General features: G+C 47.4%; 1 pseudogene; it reads right to left on the bottom strand.

Annotated features, from left to right (window-relative positions):
• Window positions 1-21,114, bottom strand: part of LOC118477063 (uncharacterized) — a 50,601-nt pseudogene extending 29,487 nt beyond the window's left edge.
• Between the last annotated feature and the right edge of the window lie 4,635 nt (window positions 21,115-25,749).

Raw genomic sequence — 25,749 nt, 5'->3', positions numbered from 1 at the left:
GCCACTGTATCTTGGTTGTCCATTCTCTGAAGCACCAGATGTCCTGGCTTGATGTTTTTCAATCGAACTTTTCTATCACACCACCTTATTGTTTCGGCCTGATATTTATTGATGTGCTCTATAGCCTGAAGTCTGGTCCCTTCTATAGTATCTTTTGTTATTTGATAATCAGCTTTGTCTTCTGCCGAAGTTGTTGTTCTTATTGACCATGTCTTTGCTTCTTCTGGAGTTATTGCTTTGTCGCCAAATAGGAGCTTGAAGGGTGTAAATCATGTTGACCTTGACGCAGTTGTGTTGTGGCTCCACACTACTTTAATTAATTCATCTGGCCACTTTCCTCTGTGCTGATTTAAGATTAGCTTCATTATTCGTGTCATTATAATGTCATTTGCTCTTTCTACCAGCCCATTTGATTCTGGATGCCTGAGTGATGCAAAATAAATCTTCGTACCAATTCGGTCACAAAAATCTTTGAATGTTTCGGCATCAAATTGTGTTCCATTGTCCACAGTTATTGCCTTCGACACACCAAAGCGACAAACAATATTCTGCCAGAAGAATTTTTGGACCGTGACCAAAGTTATTGTAGCCAAGGGCTTTGCCTCAATCCACTTAGAAAAATATTCTACTGCCACTACAACATACTTCAAGTTGCCTTGTGCTGGTGGGAGTGGACCTAACAAATCCAGGCCCCATCTTTGCCATGGCCAGGTTGGCTGTATTAACTGGGTTAGTGACGAAGGTTGTTTCTAGTCTCTTGCACATTTTTGACAATTTTCGCACTTTTGAACCAGATCTGCTGCATCTGAAGCTGCCTTCGGGCAATAAAATCCTTGTCTGAAAACCTTCCCCAGCAAAGGCCTAGACCCAATGTGAGATCCACAGAAACCTGCATGTATTTCCTTCATCAGCTCTATACCTTCGGTTCTTGATAAACACTTGAGAAGTGGAGAGCAGACTCCATGTTTGTATAACTCCCCTTCTATTATGATATATGGTCTTGTCCTTACTTCCATTCTTTTGTTATAAACTTCGTCATCCGAAAGACAGTTTCCTTGGAGGGAAGATATGATTTCAGTCCTCTAATCTTCACTATGTACAGGTGATATTGCAAGTACTGCTCTCTCCAGAAGTTCAACCGAAGGTGCCTTTATTGTCTCAAAAAATACTTCTGAAGGTAGAGGGAGCCCATGTGCCGCTGACTTAGCTACCAGATCCGCATGCTCATTTTCCCCTCTTGGAATATTTTTTACAGAGAATCCTTCAAAGGAAGCCTCCAATCTTCGGACTGTATCCAAATATTTTTCAAGCTTCGGATCTCATGCCTTGCTACTTTTGTCTATATGACCAGAAATGACTTGGGAGTCAGTTTTAAGGATCGCCCTTCTTATTCCCATTGCCTTTAGCTTCCGAAGCCCCAACAGAAGAGCTTCATATTCAGCAATATTATTTGTAAAACTAAAGTCCAACCTTGTTGCGTAGCATGTTCTGACTTTAGAGGGCGCTACTAGGATAGCAGCCGCTCCTGCGCCGAAGGTTCCCCAAGAACCATCACAGAAGACTGTCCAGGCTCCGGCGTCTTTTCTTACTTCTTCTTCCTGAGCCCCTGGCGTCCAATCAGCAATGAAATCCGCTAACGCCTGGGACTGAATTGAGGATCTATGTACATAATCAATAGTGAATTCATTGAGCTCGGCAGCCCATTTTCCGATCCTTCCAGTAGCTTCTCTATTCCTCATTATGTCCTCTAGAGGTTGTGATGAAGGAACAATTATATGATATGCTTGAAAATAATGCCGAAGCTTCCTGGAGGCCATCAACACAGCATATAATACCTTCTCCAATTCTGTATAATTTTTCTTTGATAAGCTTAGAACTTCGGAGACAAAATATATTGTTGCTTGTCTTTTGACTTGGCCATCTTGCTTCTCCTGTACAAGCGCCGCACTGACTGCAGAGTGAGAGGCTGCTACATATAGGAGTAACGGAGCCCCTGGCGAAGGTGGAGTTAGACTTGTCAAGTCTATCAAGTATTGCTTTAACTCTTTGAAAGCCTTTTGCTGAGCTGGACCCCATTGGAAAACTTCGGTTGACTTTAGTATTTCAAAGAATGGTAGATTCCTTTCTGCTGATCTTGATATAAATCTATTTAATGATGCCATCCTTCCTACCAATCGTTGAGCCCCCTTCTTTGAATTTGGCGGCTCCATCCAAAGGATAGCTTCGATATTATTTGGGTTAGCTTCGATTCCCTTCGTTGATACCAGACAACCAAGGAACTTGCCCTTCTTTACTCCAAAAACACACTTTTCTGGATTTAATTTAAGACCAGCTTGCCTAAAATTGGCAAATGTCTCTTGCAAGTCAGAAATATGATTTCTTGCTTCGTGCCTTTTACTATGATGTCATCAACATAAGTCAGCACATTCCTGCCTATTTGAGAGTGAAGGACCTTGGCTATCATTCTGCTGAAGCTTCCTCCATCATTCATGAGCCCCTCAGGCATCCGAAGGTAGCAATAAGTACCACTGGGAGTTATGAAGCTAGTCTTTGGCTCATCTTCCTTCTTCATCCAAATCTGATGATAGCGTTAGTAATAGTCCAATAAATTCATGAGCTCCGAAGAAGCGGCTGCATCTACAAGGGTGTCTGTTCTTGGTAACGGGAGCTCATCCTTTGGACATGCTTTGTTGAGATCTGTAAAATCAATACACATTCTCCATTTGCCATTAGCCTTCTTCACCATAACAGTGTTAGCTAGCCATTCTGGATATGTTACTTCTCTGATAACACCAGCACTGAGAAGTCCCTTTACTTCGTTCCGAGCACATTCAGCTTTATCCTCAGACATCTTCTAAAGTATTTGCTTCTGTCGGAGAGGAAATTCTCCAGTCGGGTGGCGGAACGTACCCGCCCTAAATCCTAAGATGAGGAAGGGCCTAAGCGTTTTGCCTGCTAGATGGATTCAGGATGAACACAAGAACACGCAAGGGTTTAGAGTGGTTCAGGCCGCCGGAGCGTAATACCCTACTCCACTGTGTGTTGTATTGAGCTTGAGAGCTTGTATGAACTTGTGAGTCCGAGAGTCTAAGTGAGTGTCTGAGCGTGTGTAAGTTGGATCTGCCTTGTAACGTAGTGTGCCTTCCCTTTTATAGCTCAAGGGACGCACATAAAAGGATACTGAGCCCCGACATGTGGGACCAGGGGCTAATGCCTGTAACGCCTGGGCGATCTCCGAGCGCCATAATGTCTGTAGTGCATACAATATTGATATGTCGCGGCTGCTTCCTTAGTAACATGTGAGTCATGATGAGCGTAGTACACGTGGCTGCATGGGTGTACTGCCTGCCAATGGAATGGACAGGCACGCCGCCTTCAGGATGGCCTGGTCGCCGCCCATCAGCGGAGTGGATAGGGCTCATTAAATGTTGAGGCGGCACATCGCCTGCCAGTGGAATGGACAGGGCTCATTAAATGTCGAGGCGGCACATCACCTGCCAGTGGAATGGACAGGCGGCACGCCTTATCCGCAATAAATGCGGAGGTCGTGCGGCCTAGAGGCCTTACGTGAGGCTCCGCCTGTTGGCTTACGTCACGTGCACCATGCCACGTGGCAGCATCGGGGCTCCGCCTGAGTGTGGAGCAGAGGCGCATACAGTATGGTCCGAACACGTGTCGGCTCCAGACCACCGCCTGGCCTTGATTAAGGCCTGGGTATTCTTTGTCCCAGAATCCCGGGACCCTACCGTGAGTGGCCCGGACCCCACGCAGAGGGGTCCGGAACCCATCCCAGGGGTCCGGTTTGCACCCGTGGAAGTCCTGGACCTTACCAGAGGTCTGGTCTATATATACAGGGGTCCGGCACTTTCCCATGGGGGTCCGGACCCACTGTTGATACCTTGGAGTATATCGTCTTCTCTGGCCACGTGGCGGCCCCGGAGCCGTCCACGTGGTGGGGTCGGGTGTTGTTTATCATGCGACTAGAGGTAGCCGCGCGGGTACCGCGTCTTCATGCTCTAGTAAGGGGTACCCCTGTTCTAGGGTACCGACAGTGGCCCCCGGGCCCACCTCAGGGGAGGATACGAGCCTGCAGGTGGGGCCAAAGATTGATTAGCGATTGGTGCGCCGCTTCTGTGCGTTTGCTGACGTAATCACCGCCAATCCGCCTTCGGTCACGCAAACTGCCATGTCTGTCCCCGCGGCTGACTGACCTGTGGCCCCCACGCCTGATGCTTTCACTGGGCCACGCGAGAGGCGCCTTGATACCGCTGCATTGGTTTTAAAAAATCACCTTCTCTGTCTTCTACGGTGGCCCTGAGGAGGCGCAGTACTGGCGCGAGAGGCGGTTCGCTCTTTCTGCACCCAGGAACCGACGCCGAAGGAGTATGACTTGTGGGCCTGGGCCCCCATGTCACAGACTGGGCCGTTGTTTTTGCCGGAGATGAAGAGGCGCACTACCGCGGGAGGTGGTTCACTCCTCGCGTGGCGGTTTGCCATCTTCGCACCTGGAGACCAGCAGACCAGTTGTATGACCTGTGGACCTAGGCCCCCGTGTCATAGGTTGGGTTGCTTTGGTGCGGGTCGGGCGAGATTTTCTGCAGCATCTCGAGGTGCGAGCGGGAGAGTCTGTGGCAGAACCACCCGAATTATTCTAGCTTAAGTGCCTAAGTCACGCCTCAGGGGCCGCAACACACTTAGATCGGAATAACCCGTCAGTCCTTCAGATCTAGTCTGATAGAGCCACTTAACCAGGATCAAATTCCACAATCTCACTCGAAGGTGAGTCACAGAAGAAATACAATAAAATAGGAAACCTCAAATTAAGTGCTGAATTATTACATAGATCGGAGTTTTTGAGTAGCAAAATAAGAGTTCACAAAATAAAATGCAGCGGATAATCGATGTCGTTGGTATCGAGGAAATGGGCAAGGCCTAGCCCACTACTCCTCGTGCTCCTCTCCTGCCGGAGCAACATCCCACTCGACCGTCCAACCCGGTGGCAGGGTGGTAGGCCAAGTCACACCATCAACCATTTCCTGAATGGTACCTGCAAAAATTATGCCACAAGCAAGGCTGAGTATACTAATACTCAGCTAGACTTAACCGGTGTGAGGAGTCTACTCCTCTACCTCTAGACTATGCAGCTGTTTGGCTGAGGGATTTGGTTTGCCAAAAGCACTAGCGGTTTCTAAAATCCATTTTTAGCTTTTTCAAATTCTATCCTCATTAACTTAGCTAGATTTGCTCCTTCTAAGCATACATGGTGACAAGCATTTAGTTCAATCAACAAGTTATCTCATGTGACCTCATTTCACTTCTTACTCGATGCAGTACAAGGGGTCAAGCAGTCTCATTAGCTGCGAGAAGCAGACGATGCGAATCGAGTTTTTAACCTTGCAAGGTAAACCTAAACACACGGCATGTCAGGGTACTCCGACCCCACACATGACAACCGTCCCCATCGATTCCCCGTTCGCGTCCAGGCCTCACCGCCTTGGCATACAATGCTCCACTGACCCCGGCTGCCGTCGTGCAGTGACCGCACTTGTACCCACCATAGCTAGCATGGGAGACCCAGTCCCAGGTCGCATGAGGGATAAAGTCCGCGCCCGGCTTCACTCAGGTACTAGGTTTACCGGTTACTATTTTTCCCGGCATGTGCTTAGTACGTTCAAAAGCTTGACTCAGGTATCCACACATTAATCCTTAATTCCTTTTTCCCGTCTCATGGACAAGGCATCCTCCCTGGATCCAAGTCCATAGACTAACATATATCCTGTTATCAAGATGAATACAATCAATTCCTGACCTCGCGCGAGTGCTAGAAAAATCACTCGACTTCTACCGAGATCCTGATTAGCAAAGCAGCTACTCGACCTAGCATACTAGTATTCATCTCAAAAAGGATTCCTAAGTTCATGCAACTAGAGGTTTCAAGCAACTCCTACACTTAAGTGCACATTACAATCCTACAAGCATTAAGTGTAGTAAAGTAGCATATAATAATACGGTTATGCATAAGACCGGGGCTTGCCTTCAATTGCTGGGGCTGCGGGGAGATCCTCAATAGCAGCCTCGGAAGCCTGCTCCTGGTCCTCCTCTTGGACAGATCCTTGCTCTGGGATGAACACGTACTCTCCGTCGGCAAGATTACAATCTAATGAATGCAATGCGTAAGATATATGCATGATATGATAGGTGCTTTAGAAATTACAACTTTGACGGTGTATGATCTACTTGAGTTAGACAAGGTTAACTTCACTTATGTAAGACCCTTGGGTGGTATACCTGGTAAATTGGGTCAAACTTAGCTAAGGTAAGTGGTAGGTTTATTTTTGGGGTTCCACTGAATTGTTTTAAGCCTTAGTGAGAATTGATAAGTACTCAAGTTAGACTTATTGGGGTGAGGTTTATTTCTTCTTTCCTTTTCTTTTATTCTCTTTAATGTTTTGGAGTGGGTTTGAACTACAAGTTGCTTAAATAAAATTCTAAAAATTCTGTAAAAATTACAGTGGCTTGGTACTGGTGTATATTTCTCTGTCTCAAAATTTGGGGATCCGAAAGTGAACAGTTTTCTCTGGACAAAATTATCAAATTTTAGGGCAGAAGGGGTGCTTTGAACTACAACTATTATTTAACAGCGGGTAATTCTCTAAAACTTATTTTTGCTGGCTTTTAGGTGCTATAACATGACTTGGCACAAATTTCTAGCCATTAATACCTTTTAGTTATTTTACTACGGTTTTCTCAAGTTTCAAGCCAAATAGGTGCTTTCTACTACCACTATATTTGAAAAATATCAAACAACAGAGTTCTTATTTTTCTTAGTTATTATTTTGCGCAAGAGCAATCATTCTGAAGTTTGGCATCTTTTTGCTTAAGGGAAGGGGTGGTATGCATTATTTGAATTAAGTGACCTTTCTCTTAAATCATTAGCAATAGGTATGAGTTTGCTTCTTTTCCATAGGTTTGCATTTTTCACTGGTGGTTTATCTTATTATGGACTTAGCAAATTTTTGGTTGCCCATTATTGCATCATTAGGGGTTATTCATGAGTTATTTGAAAAATGCCTCATTATCATTTTATATTTATTTTCCTTACTTAAAATGTTGGGCTGAGGTGTTCTTTATTTTTGTAGTGGGGCTCTGGTGGTTGTAAGTCCACTGGATTTTTATTATTCATTTTGGGTATAGTTTTGTAACTCTAATAATTGATTTTCAGTTCAAATAAGGCTAAATAAAACATTTTAATTTAAAACTGATCTGGACTAATGGTCTCTTTATTTTTCCTAGGTTCTCTGTTACTTAAGCAAACTAGGAAAAATAATTTCACTCACTGTTCATTACTTTCTAATGCCTTTCTGATTTTTCCTAAGTTTTGGGCAAAATAGCTTTAAATGAATATCTACATCATATTTTTCAATGCTGGGGTTCCTACTATTTTTAAACAGTGTCTAAATGAGGTTTGAATACCTACAAATTTTCTTAGGTTCAGTACAGAAGAAAAACTAATTTTCCTTAATTAAACAAGGTTTGGTGAGTTTCTGTTTTTAATTTTAAACTCAAAAAATCAGAACAGAAAGCATAAGATTTATCATTTTTAAATGATAGTTCATATCATTCAGGATCTAGCAAAATTAGTTTGACAACTTTTTATTAAGAATTCATCAAGTTATGGATTTTCTAAGTTCTCTGGTTATTTAAAAAGATTAACAGAATTGATTAAATGGAAAACTACTTTGCACTGGGGTCCCTGGCGGGTGTTTTAAGTTTTCTTCGCGGATCAGTCCCTAGGCTACTATTCAAATGAGTCATTGATGTTACAGAAAACCCCTCGGGTTCTTCTAATCCTAACCCGAGGTCCTTCTCCTAACTTAAACAGTAACCGCGGCGGAAGAAAGGGCGGAGGGGCTTACCAGCGGCGAGATTGCTCCGGTGAGGTGGTCGAAGAAGTAGGGGAGGTCTTGGGGATTACAACGGTGTGCGGGTCGCCGTCGGGGATGGTCGGAGTTGGCCGGTCCACGTGCGCAGGCGGGGGAGCTTGTCGGCGGCGAGGAGTACGGCCTATCTAGGGCACAATTGACCAATCAAACTGGTCAAGGAGCTTCACTAGGTGCTAGGGAAGACATGGGTGCGAGGAATTGAAGAATGGCTTACCGGAGAGCTCGGTCTACGCGCGGGGGCGGGCGACCGAAGTCCGGCAAGGGTGATCTCGGGCTTCCGGTGAAGTCCGGCCTAGTCCGAGGGCTTGGAAAGCTTCATGGGCCACTGGCGGAGCTAGCCGAAGCACTGGCTTGACTTGGGGGTGGCTGGAGTGGGCTGGTCACGGTGGCCGAAGCTCTGAAAGCTTGGCGGGCGGTGGCACGGCGTGCTCGGGGCGATTTCCTGTGATCTCTGACTTGGGCAAGTCTTGAGAGCGCGCGAGGATGAATGGCCGAGGCTTGGGGCGGCTTTATAGGCATGGCGCGATGCACGGGCGGCCGTGGACCGGTGAGCGCGCGCGGGCGTGCACTGGGAGGCGCGGTGCGCAAACGGGCGTGAACCGGAGGTGTCAGCCACGGTCGAACACGTGTGCCCGTTGCCTCTGCCCATGTTCAAGCGCTGGTTGGGTGCAAATCTTCGCGAATTTGGGCAAGATCGTTGTGAATGATTTGTTCACCTGACCTTGCTGTCTTTTGTGTATGGACGTCGCGCGGTTTTAGGCTAGGGATAGGGAGTTGTAGCGTCACCAAGGTGCCAGTGTCAGAATGTCTGGTCCTGAGGTCAAACTGCGCCAAAACCGTGTCAAATGAATTTGGTTTGAGTTCAAACTTTTCCAGGACGTGTTCAAGGGAATTTGGCACAACTTTGATATTTGGATCTTCTAGTTTTGAGTTTCGAAAAACAGAGAACGCAGTTGATCTTTGAAAAGAGGTCTGAATTTTAGAAATTCAGAAATCTGAATTTCTCCAAGGGTTCATGGTTCAAGGGCTGATTTGGGAATTTTAAAAAGACCAAAAGGCCAAACTCTCTTACTATGATTTGTTAGTTATTTGGTGAACTAAAGCTTTGTAATTTGATCATATCTAAATTTTTGCATTTTCCCTCATGACTTCTCCCAATTACCCTTTATGCTTAACTTGGCTTACTTAGGGTTTATTAGGGTTTGAGGGTCTTTCTCTCTCAAAGTTCATAACAAGATTAAGGAGAGTTTAAGAAGATTCATTATAAACCTTTATTCTGAATTTTCTTTTGATGTTCACCCTTTTACTGAATTTACATGTGATAATAGGTTGGATTAGCTTAGGGAAGAACCCTAGGTGACATTGCGGTGTCACAGCCTTCCCCCTTAAAGGAATCTCGTCCCGAGATTCGGGCCAGAGTCCTCCCGGGGTGAAGCGAAGGGTGAGACTTAAAGGAAATGGGTGATTATTGTTATTATTAGGGTAAAACTGCTCTTCGAATGTCATTCTCTTTGCAACTTCAGAAGGAAGCCCTTTTAAGTTTTACTTCCTAGTTACTTCATTCTGAATTAAGATCATATTTTTGAAAACTAGATTCGAAGGGCAGGAGGAGGGGTTGGGTGTGATTACGTACCAGCTTCCTTAGGTAGGCAATCGGGGAAGTTGGATCTCAAGAATTCCTCGGTTTCCCAAGTAGCTTCCTCCTCTGAGTGATTACTCCACTGGACCTTGTACATCTTGATCGATTTAGCCCGAGTTGATCTTTCTTTGCAATCCAGAATCTTGGAGGGGTACTCCTGGTACGATAGATCTGGCTCTATATCTAATTATGGCTCTGCTATGATCTCGGTCGGCAATCGAACACACTTCTTCAGCTGAGATACATGGAATACACTGTGAATGGCAGACATTTTTGAAGGTAACTTCAGCTTATATGCCATGGGTCCACATGCTTCTATGATCTCATAAGGTCCAATGTAACGAGGGGCTAGCTTGCCTTTGATCCCAAACCTCTGCACTCCCTTGGTGGGGGATACCTTAAGGTATACAAAACTTCCCACTTCGAACTGGAGAGGTTTCCTTCTTCTATCATGGTAACTCTTCTGCCTGGCCTGAGCAGCTTCTAGATTCTTCCTGATTAGTTTGACCTTCCTTTCGGCTTCAGTCACTAAGTCAGGTCCAAAAACTTCTCTTTCTCCAAGTTGAGACCAATTGAGCGGTGTCCTGCACCTTCTTCCATAGAGAGCTTCAAAAGGTGCCATCCTTAGGCTGGATTGATAACTATTGTTATAAGCAAACTCTGCCAAGGAGAGGTGCTTATCCCAGTTCCTGCCTCAATCGATTGCACAAGCTCTCAGCATATCTTCCAGAATTTGGTTTACCCTTTCCGTCTGACCATCAGTCTGTGGGTGGTAAGCTGAGCTTCTGATTAGCTTGGTTCCCAAAGACTCCTGCAACTGTTCCCAAAATCTGGCAACAAATTGGGCTCCTCAGTCAGAAATAATGGTCTGAGGTAATCCGTGCAAACACACGATCCGGTCAATATACAATTCTGCATACTTCTGAGCCTTATCAGTGGTGTGCATAGGAAGAAAATGTGCCTCTTTCGTCAATCGGTCCACAATAACCCAAATCGAATCAGGATGACGAGAGGTGTTGGGCAGACCTACAATGAAATCCATGCTGACGTCATCCCACTTCCACGAAGGTATGGACAGGGGTTGCAAAGCTCCAGCTGATTTCAAGTGGCTTGCCTTTATCCTCTGACAGGTGTCACATTCTGATACATACTGGGCTATCTCCCTCTTCATTCTGGTCCACCAATACAAAGGCTTCAGGTCATGGTACATCTTGGTGCTTCCCGGATGCATAGAGAATTTGGAGAGATGAGCCTCGTCCAAAATTTTCCTCTTGAGGTCCTGGTCTTTAGGAATTACCAATCTGCTTTTGAACCATAACACACCCTTTTCATCTTGGAGGAAACAATTATACTTCTCAATCTTCTGATGGAGATTCTTCTTGATAATTTGCACTCCCTTGTCACTGAGTTGGGCCATGATAATCTGGCTCAACAGAAATGTGAGACAAGGAACCAGAAGGAATCACTTCAATTTGCATCTTGCTCAACTCATCACACAAGGTGTTAATGCGAGAATCCATCAGAATGCAATTGCATTGCAACTTCCGACTCAAGGCATCTGCTACCACATTAGCTTTTCCTGGGTGATAATGTACCTCTAGGTCATAATCCTTGATCATCTCTAGCCATCTTCTCTGCCTCATGTTGAGATCAGCCTGAGTAAAGATATACTTAAGGCTCTTATGATCAGTGAAGATGTTGCAGTGGGTTCCCATTAGATAGTGCCTCCACATTTTTAATGCATGAACCACTGCTGCCAACTCGAGGTCATGAGTGGGATAATTTTGCTCATGAGGCCTGAGTGCTCTTGAGGCATAAGCAATGACTCGGTTGTCTTGCATCAAGACACAACCTAGCCCGGTGCCAGAGGCATCACAATATACATCAAAAGGCTTGCTGTTGTCGGGTTGCGCTAATACTGGTGCTGTGGTCAGATGCTGCCTTAATGCATGGAAGGCATCTTCGCACTTCTGACTCCAAACAAATTTGACTTCTTTCTTCAGCAACTCAGTTATAGGCTTTGCAATTCGAGAGAAGTCTGGAATAAATCTTCGGTAATAACCAGCTAATCCCAGAAAACTCTGAATCTGACGGACAGTTGTTGGTGGCTTCCAGTTCATCACCTCTTGCACTTTATCAGGATCAACAGCTATTCCAGCCTGAGAGATAGTGTGACCCAAGAATTTGATTTCCTTTAGCCAAAAATCACACTTGGATAACTTGGCATAAAGGTGGTGCTCTCGCAGACGTTGAAGCACTACATGCAAATGCTCGGCATGTTCTTCTTCGTTCCTTGAGTACACCAAAATATCATCAATGAAAACCACTACGAACTTGTCCAATTCAGGCATGAAAACAAAATTCATCAGATACATGAAATATGCTGGTGCATTTGTCAGCCTGAATGACATCACCAAAAATTCATATAGCCCATATCTGGTTGAGAATGTCGTCTTCGGAATATCACTCGCTCGTATCTTGATCTGATGGTAGCCAGAGCGAAGGTCTATTTTGGAAAACACCTTGGCCCCGACCAACTGGTCAAAAAGAACATCAATACGAGGCAAAGGATACTTGTTCTTGATAGTTACCGCATTAAGAGGGCGGTAATCTATACACAGCCTCAAGCTTTCATCCTTCTTCTTCACAAACAGTGCTGGACATCCCCAAGGCGAAGTGCTTGGGCGAATAAATCCCTTATCCAGCAGCTCTTGCAATTGCTTCTTCAATTCTGCCAACTCAGCGGGTGGCATTCGGTAGGGCCTCTTGGAAATTGGTGTCGTTCCCGGTTGCAACTCGATGGTGAATTCAATATCCCGGTCTGGTGGCATTCCCGGCAATTCATCAGGAAAGACATCTGCATACTCACAGACCACTGGGATTTTCTTCAGAGGTAACTCCGTCATAGAGAAAGCACATGACTGAGTAGAAGCTTGACTGGGCAGAATTAAGGTGAAGTTCCCGTAGAACGGAGAATTAACTTCCACGGTACGGCTGGCTACATCAAGCACAACTTGGTGCAAGGTCATCCAATTTGCTCCTAGAATAATGTCCACATTTTCCAAACCTAAAACAAGAAGAGTGGTTTTGATAATGTGGCTTCCCAGTTGAATAGGCACACTTTGGTTTAATTGATTGGTTGAAATTTTACCCCCAGGTGTGACTATCAAGAATGACCCTTTAGAGTGAGAGAATGGCAGTTCACATTTAGCACTGAACTTTTGGCTAATGAAACTATGAGATGCACCAGAATCAAACATAATTAAAGCAGGTTGATTATAAACTGAAAAGATACCGGTCATGATAGGAGCTCCTTCAGGTACTTCCTCCAGAGTAGTGAAGTTGAGCTTCCCTTGCCTGACTTGCACCTTCTGCTTTCTTCCCTTGTCTTGATTTGGTGCTGGCATCTGCCTCTGCTGGTTCCTAGGACAATTCTTGGCATAGAGGCCCACATTGCCACAAGTGAAACACTTGCTCCCATTGCCCTGGCGGAACTGATGCTGCTGCGGAGGCTGATTGTTCCTTGGGGCGGGAGCTGGAAAGCGGTTGGGTGCCGGCTGCTGCTGCTGAGGTGGCCTGACCACCCATCTGCCTGCGTGCTGCTGAAAACCCCTGCTCTGATTGTGAGAAACAATCCGGAACCTCTGAGCCTGAGCGGATGGTGCTGCCATTGGTGCCTTTCTCTTCTTCTCTGCCCGGTGAGCAACAATGCAATCCTCCTGGGAGATGGCCATGTTGACCAACTCATTGAAGCTATCAGCCCGGACAGTGTTGAGTCGTTCCCGCAGCTTGGTATTGAGACCCCTGCGGAAGCGATCTCTCTTCTTTTCATCAGAATCAGCATGGTACCCTGCATACTGGCATAAGTCGTTGAAGGCTTGCGCATACTGCAGTACCGTGTGGATTCCTTGATTAAGGGCCAGAAATTCATTCAACTTCCGATCAAGAATGCCAGCTGGGATGTGGTGTCCTCTGAAGGCAGTCTTGAATTCCTCCCAAGATACTTCACGATCAGCGGGGAGCATGGCACGGAAGTGGTCCCACCAAGTCCGAGCAGGGCCGCGAAGCTGCTGTGCGGCGAAGCGAGCCTTGGCCTCATCAGGGCAGTCTCCCGTGAGGAGGGGAAACTTGGACTCAACGACGCGAAGCCATACGTCGGCGTCCAACGGATCCTCTGCCTTGGTGAACAAGGGTGGCTGCGTGCTCAAAAACTCCTGGTAAGTTGCCATTGCCGGAGGTCGCTGATGCTGACCTCCACCATGCTGCTGAGGGTGGGGCTGGCGCTGCAAGAGCTGTCGCAGAATCTCATTCTGCTGGGCCATCAGCTCCTGCACTGTGGGAGCTGGAGGAGGTGGCGGGGGAACCTGCTCGTTATGCCCGCGACGCTGCCTAGCTGCCATCTGAAAACAGAGATTGCCGCCATTGTTATCCCAACTCACAGTTTCGAATGACAAGATATCATCTCATATGGAAGGAAAAATGCCATAATCATAATATTAGGTTCGAAGTGAAGATAACATGGTGACAAATATCCCACAGATTTCAAAGGTTCACAGGGTTACATCAATCAGTGGAAAGTACCCATAAGCCTAGTCCAAAATCTAACATTAACTAAGCTCGCATAGGTTTCTATCCGCCTAAAAGTGTCGAAGGGACTGCTTAACCCTGAGCGGTGGAAGCGACACTGGATACGGGTGAAGGAGGCATCGCGGAGGTAGTCCCATTGGCACCAGGGGCTGGTCCTAGCTCCTCGGGAGCCTCTTCTCCCTCCCTTCCTGCTTCATTGGCCTCCATCTCCAGGTGGTGCATGTCCAAGTGGTCATTTGCTTCTTCGAGTTCCCTCTGCACATCGTGAAGCTAGTTCTCCAAGACATCAATAGTGTTGTCTCGGATCTCCACCTGCTGCTCCAAGGTGGTGATGCGCTGGCTCAGCCTTTCCACCTGCAGATCCTTCTCTACCAACTCGGTGGATAGATCGACCACAAAATCTTCTCGACTGTCGAGAGTGATCTTGGCAGTTTGAGCGGTGTTAGCAAGGAGTGCCATAGCATCGCTCTGAAGGGCCTGAAGGCGGTACAGCGCACTCATGCACTGAACGGTGATCCTCCCAACCAGGTCAGGATACATTGCCCACACATCCTTTACATGGCTCACGCGGTTACACCACATGGGATCATCCTTCTTCTTAGAAGGGAAGAGTCCCAAGGGGTGCATCACCATCTCCAGGGGATGGTAGCCACAGAAAGTCGTCAGAGTCTTCATGGCTGCTGCTTCAACGGTGTCGTCCGTCCTGAGTCCAATTGTCTCAGAATCAAGAGAACGCCAACCCGGCTGAAGGGGATGAGCCTCCAAAGTCAGCCAGACCCGACAACGAGGTACACGATGCTCCTCATACAACTGCACCGTGTACAAAGGGGGCGTAGGGTAACCGGCGGAGTTAAGCACTTCCCACAAGATGGAAGGAAAGCCATCACGAGAAAGGAAGTCAGAACTGAAACGAGAGTCTTCTCCACTGGCGGGGGTGGGTGAATTCATCTGCGGAAGGGAATCAAAGGTAAAGATTATGGTGGAAGGAAAAAGAAAAAGAGAGCCCGGATGGTTTTTAAAGAAAGTGGGTTAGCTCAATTTTTTAATTCCTCTTTGTGTTTTATAATGCATGCATGTTGAAAGTAACGTTGCCTCGCAAAAGAAAATAGGGTGCTTTTTAGGGCATCCTCAAAAATATAAGTACTGGCCCACGGGGCCTAATTAGTTAGCCACCTATTTCTCCCTCTATGCCTAAGGCCTTTCGTCCTAGGTCTAGCGGTCTAGTCCTGACGATCCGTAGCAGTTTCTAGGCAAGTTTTAGATTTTGAAAACTGGTATTCATGGTTTATTGTCCTTCTCTATGGTGGAATTTGCTCTAATACCAGTTGTGGCAGAACCACCCGAATTATTCCAGCTTAAGTGCCTAAGTCACGCCTCAGGGGCCGCAACACACTTAAATCGGAATAACCCGTCAGTCCTTCAGATCTAGTCTGATAGAGCCACTTAACCAGGATCAAATTCCACAATCTCACTCGAAGGTGAGTCACAGAAGAAATACAATAAAACAGGAAACCTCAAATTAAGTGCTGAATTATTACATAGATCGGAGTTTTTGAGTAGCAAAATAAGAGTTCACAAAATAAAATGCAGCGGATAATCGATGTCGTCGGTATCGAGGAAATGGGCAAGGCCTAGCCCACTACTCCTCGTGCTCCTCTCCTGCCGGAGCAACATCCCACTCGACCGTCCAACCCGGTGGCAGGGTGGTAGGCCAAGTCACACCATCAACCATTTCCTGAATGGTACCTGCAAAAATTATGCCACAAGCAAGGCTGAGTATACTAATACTCAGCTAGACTTAACCGGTGTGAGGAGTCTACTCCTCTACCTCTAGACTATGCAGCTGTTTGGCTGAGGGGTTTGGTTTGCCAAAAGCACTAGCTGTTTCTAAAATCCATTTTTAGCTTTTTCAAATTCTATCCTCATTAACTTAGCTAGATTTGCTCCTTCTAAGCATACATGGTGACAAGCATTTAGTTCAATCAACAAGTTATCTCATGTGACCTCATTTCACTTCTTACTCGATGCAGTACAAGGGGTCAAGCAGTCTCATTAGCTGCGAGAAGCAGACGATGCGAATCGAGTTTTTAACCTTGCAAGGTAAACCTAAACACACGGCATGTCAGGGTACTCCGACCCCACACATGACAACCGTCCCCATCGATTCCCCGTTCGCGTCCAGGCCTCACCGCCTTGGCATACAATGCTCCACTGACCCCGGCTGCCGCCGTGCAGTGACCGCACTTGTACCCACCATAGCTAGCATGGGAGACCCAGTCTCAGGTCGCATGAGGGATAAAGTCCGTGCCCGGCTTCACTCAGGTACTAGGTTTACCGGTTACCATTTTTCCCGGCATGTGCTTAGTACGTTCAAAAGCATGACTCAGGTATCCACACATTAATCCTTAATTCCTTTTTCCCGTCTCATGGACAAGGCATCCTCCCTGGATCCAAGTCCATAGACTAACATATATCCCGTTATCAAGATGAATACAATCAATTCCTGACCTCGCGCGAGTGCTAGAAAAATCACTCGACTTCTACCGAGATCCTGATTAGCAAAGCAGCTACTCGACCTAGCATACTAGTATTCATCTCAAAAAGGATTCCTAAGTTCATGCAACTAGAGGTTTCAAGCAACTCCTACACTTAAGTGCACATTACAATCCTACAAGCATTAAGTGTAGTAAAGTAGCATATAATAATACGGTTATGCATAAGACCGGGGCTTGCCTTCAATTGCTGGGGCTGCGAGGAGATCCTCAATAGCAGCCTCGGAAGCCTGCTCCTGGTCCTCCTCTTGGACTGATCCTTGCTCGGGGATGAGCACGTACTCTCCGTCGGCAAGATTACAATCTAATGAATGCAATGCGTAAGATATATGCATGATATGATAGGTGCTTTAGAAATTACAACTTTGATGGTGTATGATCTACTTGAGTTAGACAAGGTTAACTTCACTTATGTAAGACCCATGGGTGGTATACCTGGTAAATTGGGTCAAACTTAGCTAAGGTAAGTGGTAGGTTTATTTTTGGGGTTCCACTGAATTCTTTTAAGCCTTAGTGAGAATTGATAAGTACTCAAGTTAGACTTATTGGGGTGAGGTTTATTTCTTCTTTCCTTTTCTTTTATTCTCTTTAATGTTTTGGAGTGGGTTTGAACTACAAGTTGGTTAAATAAATTTCCAAAAATTCTGTACAAATTACAGTGGCTTGGTACTGGTGTATAGTGCTCTGTCTCAAAATTTGGGGATCAGAAAGTGAATATTTTTCTCTGGACAAAATTATCAAATTTTAGGGCAGAAGGGGTGCTTTGAACTACAACTTTTATTTAACGGTGGGTAATTCTCTAAAACTTATTTTTGCTGGCTTTTAGATGCTATAACATGACTTGACACAAACTTCTAGCCATTAATACCTTTTAGTTATTTTACTATGGTTTTCTCAAGTTTCAAGCCAAATAGGTGCTTTCTACTACCACTATATTTGAAAAATATCAAACAACAGAGTTCTTATTTTTCTTAGTTATTATTTTGCGCAAGAGCAATCATTCTGAAGTTTGGCATCTTTTTGCTTAAGGGAAGGGGTGGTATGCATTATTTGAATTAAGTGGCCTTTCTCTTAAATCATTAGCAATAGGTATGAGTTTGCTTCTTTTCCATAGGTTTGCATTTTTCACTGGTGGTTTATCTTATTATGGACTTAGCAAATTTTTGGTTGCCCATTATTGCATCATTAGGGGTTATTCATGAGTTATTTGAAAAATGCCTCATTATCATTTTATATTTATTTTCCTTACTTAAAATGTTGGGCTGAGGTGTTCTTTATTTTTGTAGTGGGCCTCTGGTGGTTGTAAGTCCACTGGATTTTTATTATCCATTTTGGGTATAGTTTTGTAACTCTAATAATTGATTTTTAGTTCAAATAAGGCTAAATAAAACATTTTAATTTAAAACTGATCTGGACTAATGGTCTCTTTATTTTTCCTAGGTTCTCTGTTACTTAAGCAAACTAGGAAAAATAATTTCACTCACTGTTCATTACTTTCTAATGCCTTTCTGATTTTTCCTAAGTTTTGGGCAAAATAGCTTTAAATGAATATCTACATCATATTTTTCAATGCTGGGGTTCCTACTATTTTTAAACAGTGTCTAAATGAGGTTTGAATACCTACAAAATTTTCTTAGGTTCAGTACAGAAGAAAAACTAATTTTCCTTAATTAAACAAGGTTTGGTCAGTTTCTGTTTTTAATTTTAAACTCAAAAATTCAGAACAGAAAGCATAGGGTTTATCATTTTTAAATGATAGTTCATAATATTCAGGATCTAGCAAAATTAGTTTGACAACTTTTATTAAGAATTCATCAAGTTATGGATTTTCTAAGTTCTCTAGTTATTTAAAAAGATTAACAGAATTGATTAAATGGAAAACTACTTTGCACTGGGGTCCCTGGCGGGTGTTTTAAGTTTTCTTCGCGGATCAGTCCCTAGGCTACTATTCAAATGAGTCACTGATGTTACAGAAAACCCCTCGGGTTCTTCTAATCCTAACCCGAGGTCCTTCTCCTAACTTAAACAGTAACCACGGCGGAAGAAAGGGCGGAGGGGCTTACCGGCAGCGAGATTGCTCCGGTGAGGTGGTCGAGGACGTAGGGGAGGTCTTGGGGATTACAACGGTGTGCGGGTCGCCGTCGGGGATGGTCGGAGTTGGCCAGTCCACGTGCGCAGGCGGGGGAGCTCGTCGGCGGCGAGGAGTCCGGCCTATCCAGGGCACAATTACCAATCAAACTGGTCAAGGAGCTTCACTAGGTGCTAGGGAAGACATGGGTGCGAGGAATTGAAGAATGGCTTACCGGAGAGCTCGGTCTACGTGCGGGGGCGGGCGACCGAAGTCCGGCGAGGGTGATCTCGGGCTTCCGGTGAAGTCTGGCCTGGTCCGAGGGCTTGGAAAGCTTCACGGGCCACTGGCGGAGCTAGCCGAAGCACTGGCTCGACTTGGGGGTGGCTGGAGTGGGCTGGCCACGGTGGCCGAAGCTCTAAAAGCTTGGCGGGCGGTGGCACGGCGTGCTCGGGGCGATTTCCGGTGATCTCTGACTTGGGCAAGTCTTGAGAGCACGTGGGGATGAATGGCCGAGGCTTGGGGCGGCTTTATAGGCACGGCGCGGTGCACGGGCGGCCGTGGACCAGCGAGCGCGCGCGGGCGTGCACTGGAAGGCGCGGTGCGCGAACGGGAGTGAACCGGAGGTGTCAGCCACGGTCGAACACGTGTGCCCGTTGCCTCTGCCCATGTTCAAGCGCTGGTTGGGTGCAAATCTTCGCGAATTTGGGCAAGATCGCTGTGAAGGATTTGTTCACCTGACCTTGCTTTGTCTTTTGTGTATGGACATCGCACAGTTTTAGGCTAGGGACAGGGAGTTGTAGCGTCACCGAGGTGCCAGTGTCAGAATGTCTGGTCCCGAGGTCAAACTGCGCCAAAACCGTGTCAAATGAATTTGGTTTGAGTTCAAACTTTTCCAGGACGTGTTCAAGGGAATTTGGCACAACTTTGATATTTGGATCTTCTAGTTTTGAGTTTCAAAAAACAGAGATCGCAGTTGATCTTTGAAAAGAGGTCTGAATTTCAGAAATTCAGAAATCTGAATTTCTCCAAGGGTTCATGGTTCAAGGGCTGATTTGGGAATTTTAAAAAGACCAAAAGGCCAAACTCTATTACTATGATTTGTTAGTTATTTGGTGAACTAAAGCTTTGTAATTTGGTCATATCTAAATTTTTGCATTTTCCCTCATGACTTCTCCCAATTACCCTTTATGCTTAACTTGGCTTACTTAGGGTTTATTAGGGTTTGAGGGTCTTTCTCTCTCAAAGTTCATAACAAGATTAAGGAGAGTTTAAGAAGATTCATTATAAACCTTTATTCTGTATTTTCTTTTGATGTTCACCCTTTTACTGAATTTACATGTGATAATAGGTTGGATTAGCTTAGGGAAGAACTCTAGGTGACACTGAGGTGTCATAGAGTCTATCTTGAAAAGGGATTCACCCCGCGTGCAGCAGTTACGCTTTCGCATTCTCTCCCAACTGCTGCGCCCTTTCGCCTTCGAGCTCTCCGCGCCCCTTTGCATTCGCGCTCTTCTGCTTTCCGCCACCGTAGTCGCCCATGGCCTCGCTGGTTCATCCCGAGCGCTTCTAGTCCGAGGGGGCACTCAACCTGGTGCGCAACCTGCTCGGATGGAGCGTGCCGGCGTTCGCCGGAAGGATCCGCGCCGGCGCCACTCCCCTTGGCGATCTCGCCGCCGGGGAGTTCGTGCTCTTCGTCTCCTACCTCTCCTATGGGTTGGCGCTGTCGATCTCGCCATTCTTCTTGTTGCTGTTGGAGGAGCTCGACCTCCAACTTCAGCACCTCACGCCCCACTCCATCCTCCAGGCGGCCATCTTTGCCCACCTCTGCGAGATGTTCGTAGGGGTGGCCCTCTTCCACCAGTGCTCAGATGAAAGGACGTTGCACAGCGACCTTCTGGAGATGGAAAGCGAGTTGAGCTGTGACTCCACCCATCGCATGAACTCCCTCGCCTCCTGCAGCAGCCTTGTCAGCTCCTCCCTGAATTTCACCAGTATCTCGTGGTACACCTCCATGAACTGGTCCAGCTCCGGCTCCGTCGTAGCGATCAGGCTACCGAGCGCTGTGCGTTGCCATGCCTCCACCTCCTGCGTTATCTCTGTCAACCTCGCCGACACCTCCGGTGGTGCCCCCACCTTGTTGCAATCGAGGTAGGCAGTGAGGAACGAGTAGTAGTGTGGGTGCGGGATGATCTTGGCCTTGATGGCCTCAACGTCGCCTCCGCAGGGAGACGACGACGATGGTTCCAGGCGGCACAGGCGGCACTAGGGCCCCAGGCGGTGGAGGCGACGAAGAAGGCACTTGAAGATCTCTAGGCGGAGCATCGCGCCGGGGTCCAGCGCATTGCTGCATGGGCCAGCGAGGCGAGCACGGCACCGGTGTCGCTTGGGATGAGTCCCATCCCGGTGTCGGAGCTGTCAGGGTCCTTGGAGCTGGTGATTGCTGGTCCGGCGGCCGACACTGAATACGCCGCCCGGGAGGGCGTACAAGGTGTCGTAGAACTGGTGGTCGAACGCCTCCAGCGGGATCCTGCTGATGATGAGTAACAAGATCTACAGAGAGAAGGCAAGGGTCCTGCTGGGAAGCGGCTTTGTAATATTTTTTGGTCTTTGTAAGATACTTTTGAGTACTATTTGAGCACAACCTAGTTACAAAAAGAAGAAACCTTAACCCCTCATACTTGCTCCTATGGATAGAACTTACGGAGATGCTCTATGTTCTAGGGATTGGGAAGAGGCACTCCTTCAGTTGTGGCAAGGCGGACACACCCGAGTCGGCATACTTCTGTCACCTTGAAGGGTCCTTCCGAACTGGGGGAGAGTTTGTGGAGCCCTTCTTGGTTCAGTACTCGCCTTAGGACTAGGTCCCCGACCCCAAGCTCCCTACTATGCACGAACCGTTGGTGGTAGCGCCTGAGCGCTTGGTTGTACCGTGCATTTCGGATCGCTGCTTGCCATCTGCGCTCGTCGATGAAGTCCACGTCCTCATGTCGTAGCTATTCCTGCATAGACTCATCAAACGACTGGACCCCTGGGGAGCCCATAAGGATTTCCGGGGGAAGGCAGGCTTCAGCCCCGTAGACCAGGAAGAACAGGGTCTCCCCGGTAGCTCGGCTGGGTGTGGTCCGGTTCCCCCATAGCACGAACGGAAGCTCGCTGGCCCAATTTGCACCATGCTTTTTCAAGCAGTCGTAGGTGCGTGTCTTGAGTCCCCTGAGGATTTCTGCGTTTGCCCTCTCCACTTGGTCGTTGCTCCTTGGATGAGCCACGGATGCAAAGCAGAGCTGGGTGCCGATGTCCTCGCAATACTCCTGGAAGATCCGACTTGTAAACTGGGTCCCGTTGTCCATAATGATACGGCTTGGGACCCCAAATCTACAGACGATCGATTTGAGGAAAACGACAGCAGCACCCTGGGTGATATTGACCACAGGGGTGGCCTCTAGCCACTTTGTGAACTTGTCGATGGCGATGAAGAGGGACTGGTACCCGCCGACGGCCCTGGGGAATGGTCCTAGGATATCCACCCCCCATACGACGAATAGCCAGGAGGGTGGAATCATTTGCAGAGCCTGAGCTGGTGTGTGTATCTGCTTTGCGTGGAACTGGCACGCCTTGCAGGACTTTACCATCTCAGCTGCATCCTAGAGAGAGGTTGGCCAGTAAAAGCCATGCCGGAAGGCCTTACCGACCAGCATGCAGGATGATGAATGACTTCCGCACTCTCCTCCATGGATCTCCGTGAGCAACTCACGGCCCTCCTCCTGGGTAATGCACCGCATGAGAATGTCGTTGGCGCCACGACGGTAGAGATCCCCTTCCACCACCGCGTAACGTTTAGCCAACCGCACTATGCGCTCTGCGGACACATGGTCTTCAGGAAGGATATTTTCCTTCAGGTAGTCCCGGATCTCGGAGATCCATGCATCGGAACCACTCTGAGATATTGGCTGTGGCGCTAAGGGACTGGCAGGATCTCCTATAGCACACAGCCTTCGGTGGGTTCTGTAGATGGGACGCCACCGGGACCGCTAGCTTCGAGGTGCTAGTCTCGCCCCCTTCACCCAATTCAGTTGGATGTGCGGTGGGTCTCAGCAGCAGTCTTTCGAAGACGCCCTCGGGCACAGGTGCCCAAGTTGATGCCCTCACGGAGAGGTCATCTGCCGCTGAGTTGTCAGCCTGAGGAACGTGTTGCAGTTCCAGGGCAGTGAAGTCCTTTTCCAGCTTCCTCACATGAAGAAGGTACGCTGTGAGCCTGGGCTCGTTGCAGCTACACTCCCCACGGACTTGCTTGATGATCAGCTGGGAGTCCCCTTCACCAGGAGCTGGCGGATCCCTAGGGATAGGGCCGCCGACAAGCTGAAGATCAGTGCTTCGTACTCCGCCATGTTGTTGGTGGTCTTGAACTCAAGGTGCACCATGTACTTCACTTGATCTCCACTTGGGTCGATGAGGACCACTCTAGCTCTGCCAACTTGCTAATGGGTGGATCCGTCAAAGAAGAGCGTCCAGTGGGGCTTGGTGAAGACCGGACCCCTGGGCTCCGCAGGTGTGGGGTCCGAATCGGGATCCGGACCCCTAGGAGCGCTCGGGGGAGGCGTCCACTCCACGATGAAGTCAGCCAGGACCTGGCTCTTGATGGCGTGGCGAGGCTAGAAGTCCAGCTGGAACTCAGCGAGCTCTGCGGCCCACTTGGCGATGTTGCCTGTGGCGTTAGAGTTGTGGAGGATGGCCCTTAACGGAAAGGAGGTCACCACCACGACCCTTTGTGCCTGGAAATAGTGGCGCAGTCTCCTGGACGCAATAAGCACAGCATAGAGAAGTTTGTGCATCTCAAGATACCTGGTCTTTGCCTCATGGAGGACCTCGCTGACATAGTAGACTGGCTTCTGAATGGTCCGGACCCTTGTAGCCAATCCCGAGACCTCGGGTTCCTGGCCCTCTTGCACCACCTGGTCTTCTTGCGCCGTCCTTTCAACGACCAGCACCATGCTCACTGCTTCTGCAGCCGCCGCGATGTATAAATATAATGGCTCCCCAGGTTCTAGGGCTACTAGTATTGGTAGGGATACCAGGTGCTGCTTCAACTCTTGAAAGGCTTGTTCCGCCTCTTTGGTCCAAGAGAATGAGTCGGACTTCCGCAACAACTTGAAAAAAGGCAGCGCTCTCTCAGCCAGCCTTGAAATGAAGCGGCTAAGGGCGGCTAACGACCCCGTAAGCTTCTGGATGTCCTTGATACGGGCTGGAGGCCTCATTGCATCAATCGCCTTGATCTTCTTCGGGTTTTCTTCAATGCCCCGGTGCGAAACCAGGAACCCCAGCAACTTTCCTGCGAAGACACCAAAGACACACTTGTCTGGGTTTAGCTTTGTGCGGGTTGCCCACAGCTTGTCAAAGACCAAGGTTAAGTCTTCCACTAAGGTCGACCTCCTCTCAGTCTTGACCACGATGTCATCGACGTATACCTCTACTCTGTTCCTGATCAGGTCCCCGAAAGTCTTACTCATCGCCCGCACAAATTTCGGAAAGGCGTTTTTTAGACCGTAAGGCATTACAACATAGCAGTAAAGCCCATCCACTGTTACAAAAGTGGTATGCTTCCTATCTTCCCTAGACATTTGGATTTGATGGAAACCAGAGTAAGCATCTAAGAAGGACAAAAGGTCGCACCCGGAGGTAGAATCCACGATTTGATCTATCCGTGGAAGTGGATACAGGTCCTTGGGACAAGCCTTATTAAGGCTGGTGTAGTCGATGCACATCCGAAGCTTCCCATTCGCCTTGGGGACAATGACTGAGTTGGCCAGCCATACTGGGTGATGAACCTCTTCGATGAAGCCGGCGTTGTTGGGGACTTGTTCTCAAATGCTAAGAATTAAGAACAAGGCAACACAAAAAATGTTAAGTGTTAAGGTCCTTCGTCCTCCATAACGATATATCCCTTCGGGATATAAAGCATCTCGGACGAAGGTTACGAAGGACATACCTTCGTAAGCATAACAACGAAGAATGAAGCATTTACATAAATCATAGAGTATGAAATAAACATTTAAGTATTGTTATAGAATTATCTCTACTCGTTTTAATGAATGTAAATAACTTTGAATTACAAATGTACCTTCGGTCCTGCGGAAGGCAAAAGTACAAGCGTGGTGCGAAAGCAAATGACAGGTTCGCGTGAACAGTACAGAGGTACTGTTCATCTATTTATAGGCACAGGTCGCAGCCTGTGACAAATTACAATTATGCCCCTTGCAAAAGTTTACAGCATTGACTCAGACCTATATGTATAAAAAGGTCATTCTATCTCTATGTCGGTTTAAAACGCCGAAGCTCCATGAAAAGGGACCTTCGGCCATCTCTTGGAGACGACTTCAGCCGAAGCTGCTTCTTCGTGTGAGACCTTCGGCGCACCGAAGCACGACCCCAACAGTAGCCCCTTTCGCGGTGCTAGATCGTTCTTCGTAGCGAGCTTGACCCGTGAAAAAAGCCTCTTCAGCTTCGGGAAGCCGAAGGTCCAAAAAACACCTTCCCTGAGCTCGTTGCGGAGAAACGATCCGACTTCCGAGCGCGTGTCGGTCCCACCTTGCAGAGTTACTGTTTGATCCTTGCGGTCCACTGCGCAGCGGGTATGAGTTACTGCGCGCCTGGTGTAACAGTTCCACCGCTTCGCCTTCCTACCTGCAGCACTATATAAACAAATAGGTGGGTGTGAAGTTACCACAGCATTCATTGCTATTTGCACTGTTTCGCTGCCAAAATTTTTCACCATAGCCGAAGCTTAAGTCTCAGAATCGAACGAAGGTGCTTCTCAACGTCCGCTTCGTCAGAAAGAAGAGCTTCGGAGAGAGAAAAAAGGAAAAAGTTTTTGACTTCCCCAACTTAGAATCAAATGGCGAGAATACGATCTACTGCCACAGTTGTACGTGAGGGAGACGAAGCCGAAGGTTCAGACACTGT

The sequence above is a fragment of the Zea mays genome, chromosome 4, assembly GCF_902167145.1.
Source record: "Zea mays cultivar B73 chromosome 4, Zm-B73-REFERENCE-NAM-5.0, whole genome shotgun sequence".
NCBI classification, from domain to species: Eukaryota; Viridiplantae; Streptophyta; class Magnoliopsida; order Poales; family Poaceae; genus Zea; species Zea mays.
Note: the sequence above shows the minus strand (reverse complement) of the source record. Positions and strands in the feature narration are given on the sequence as shown.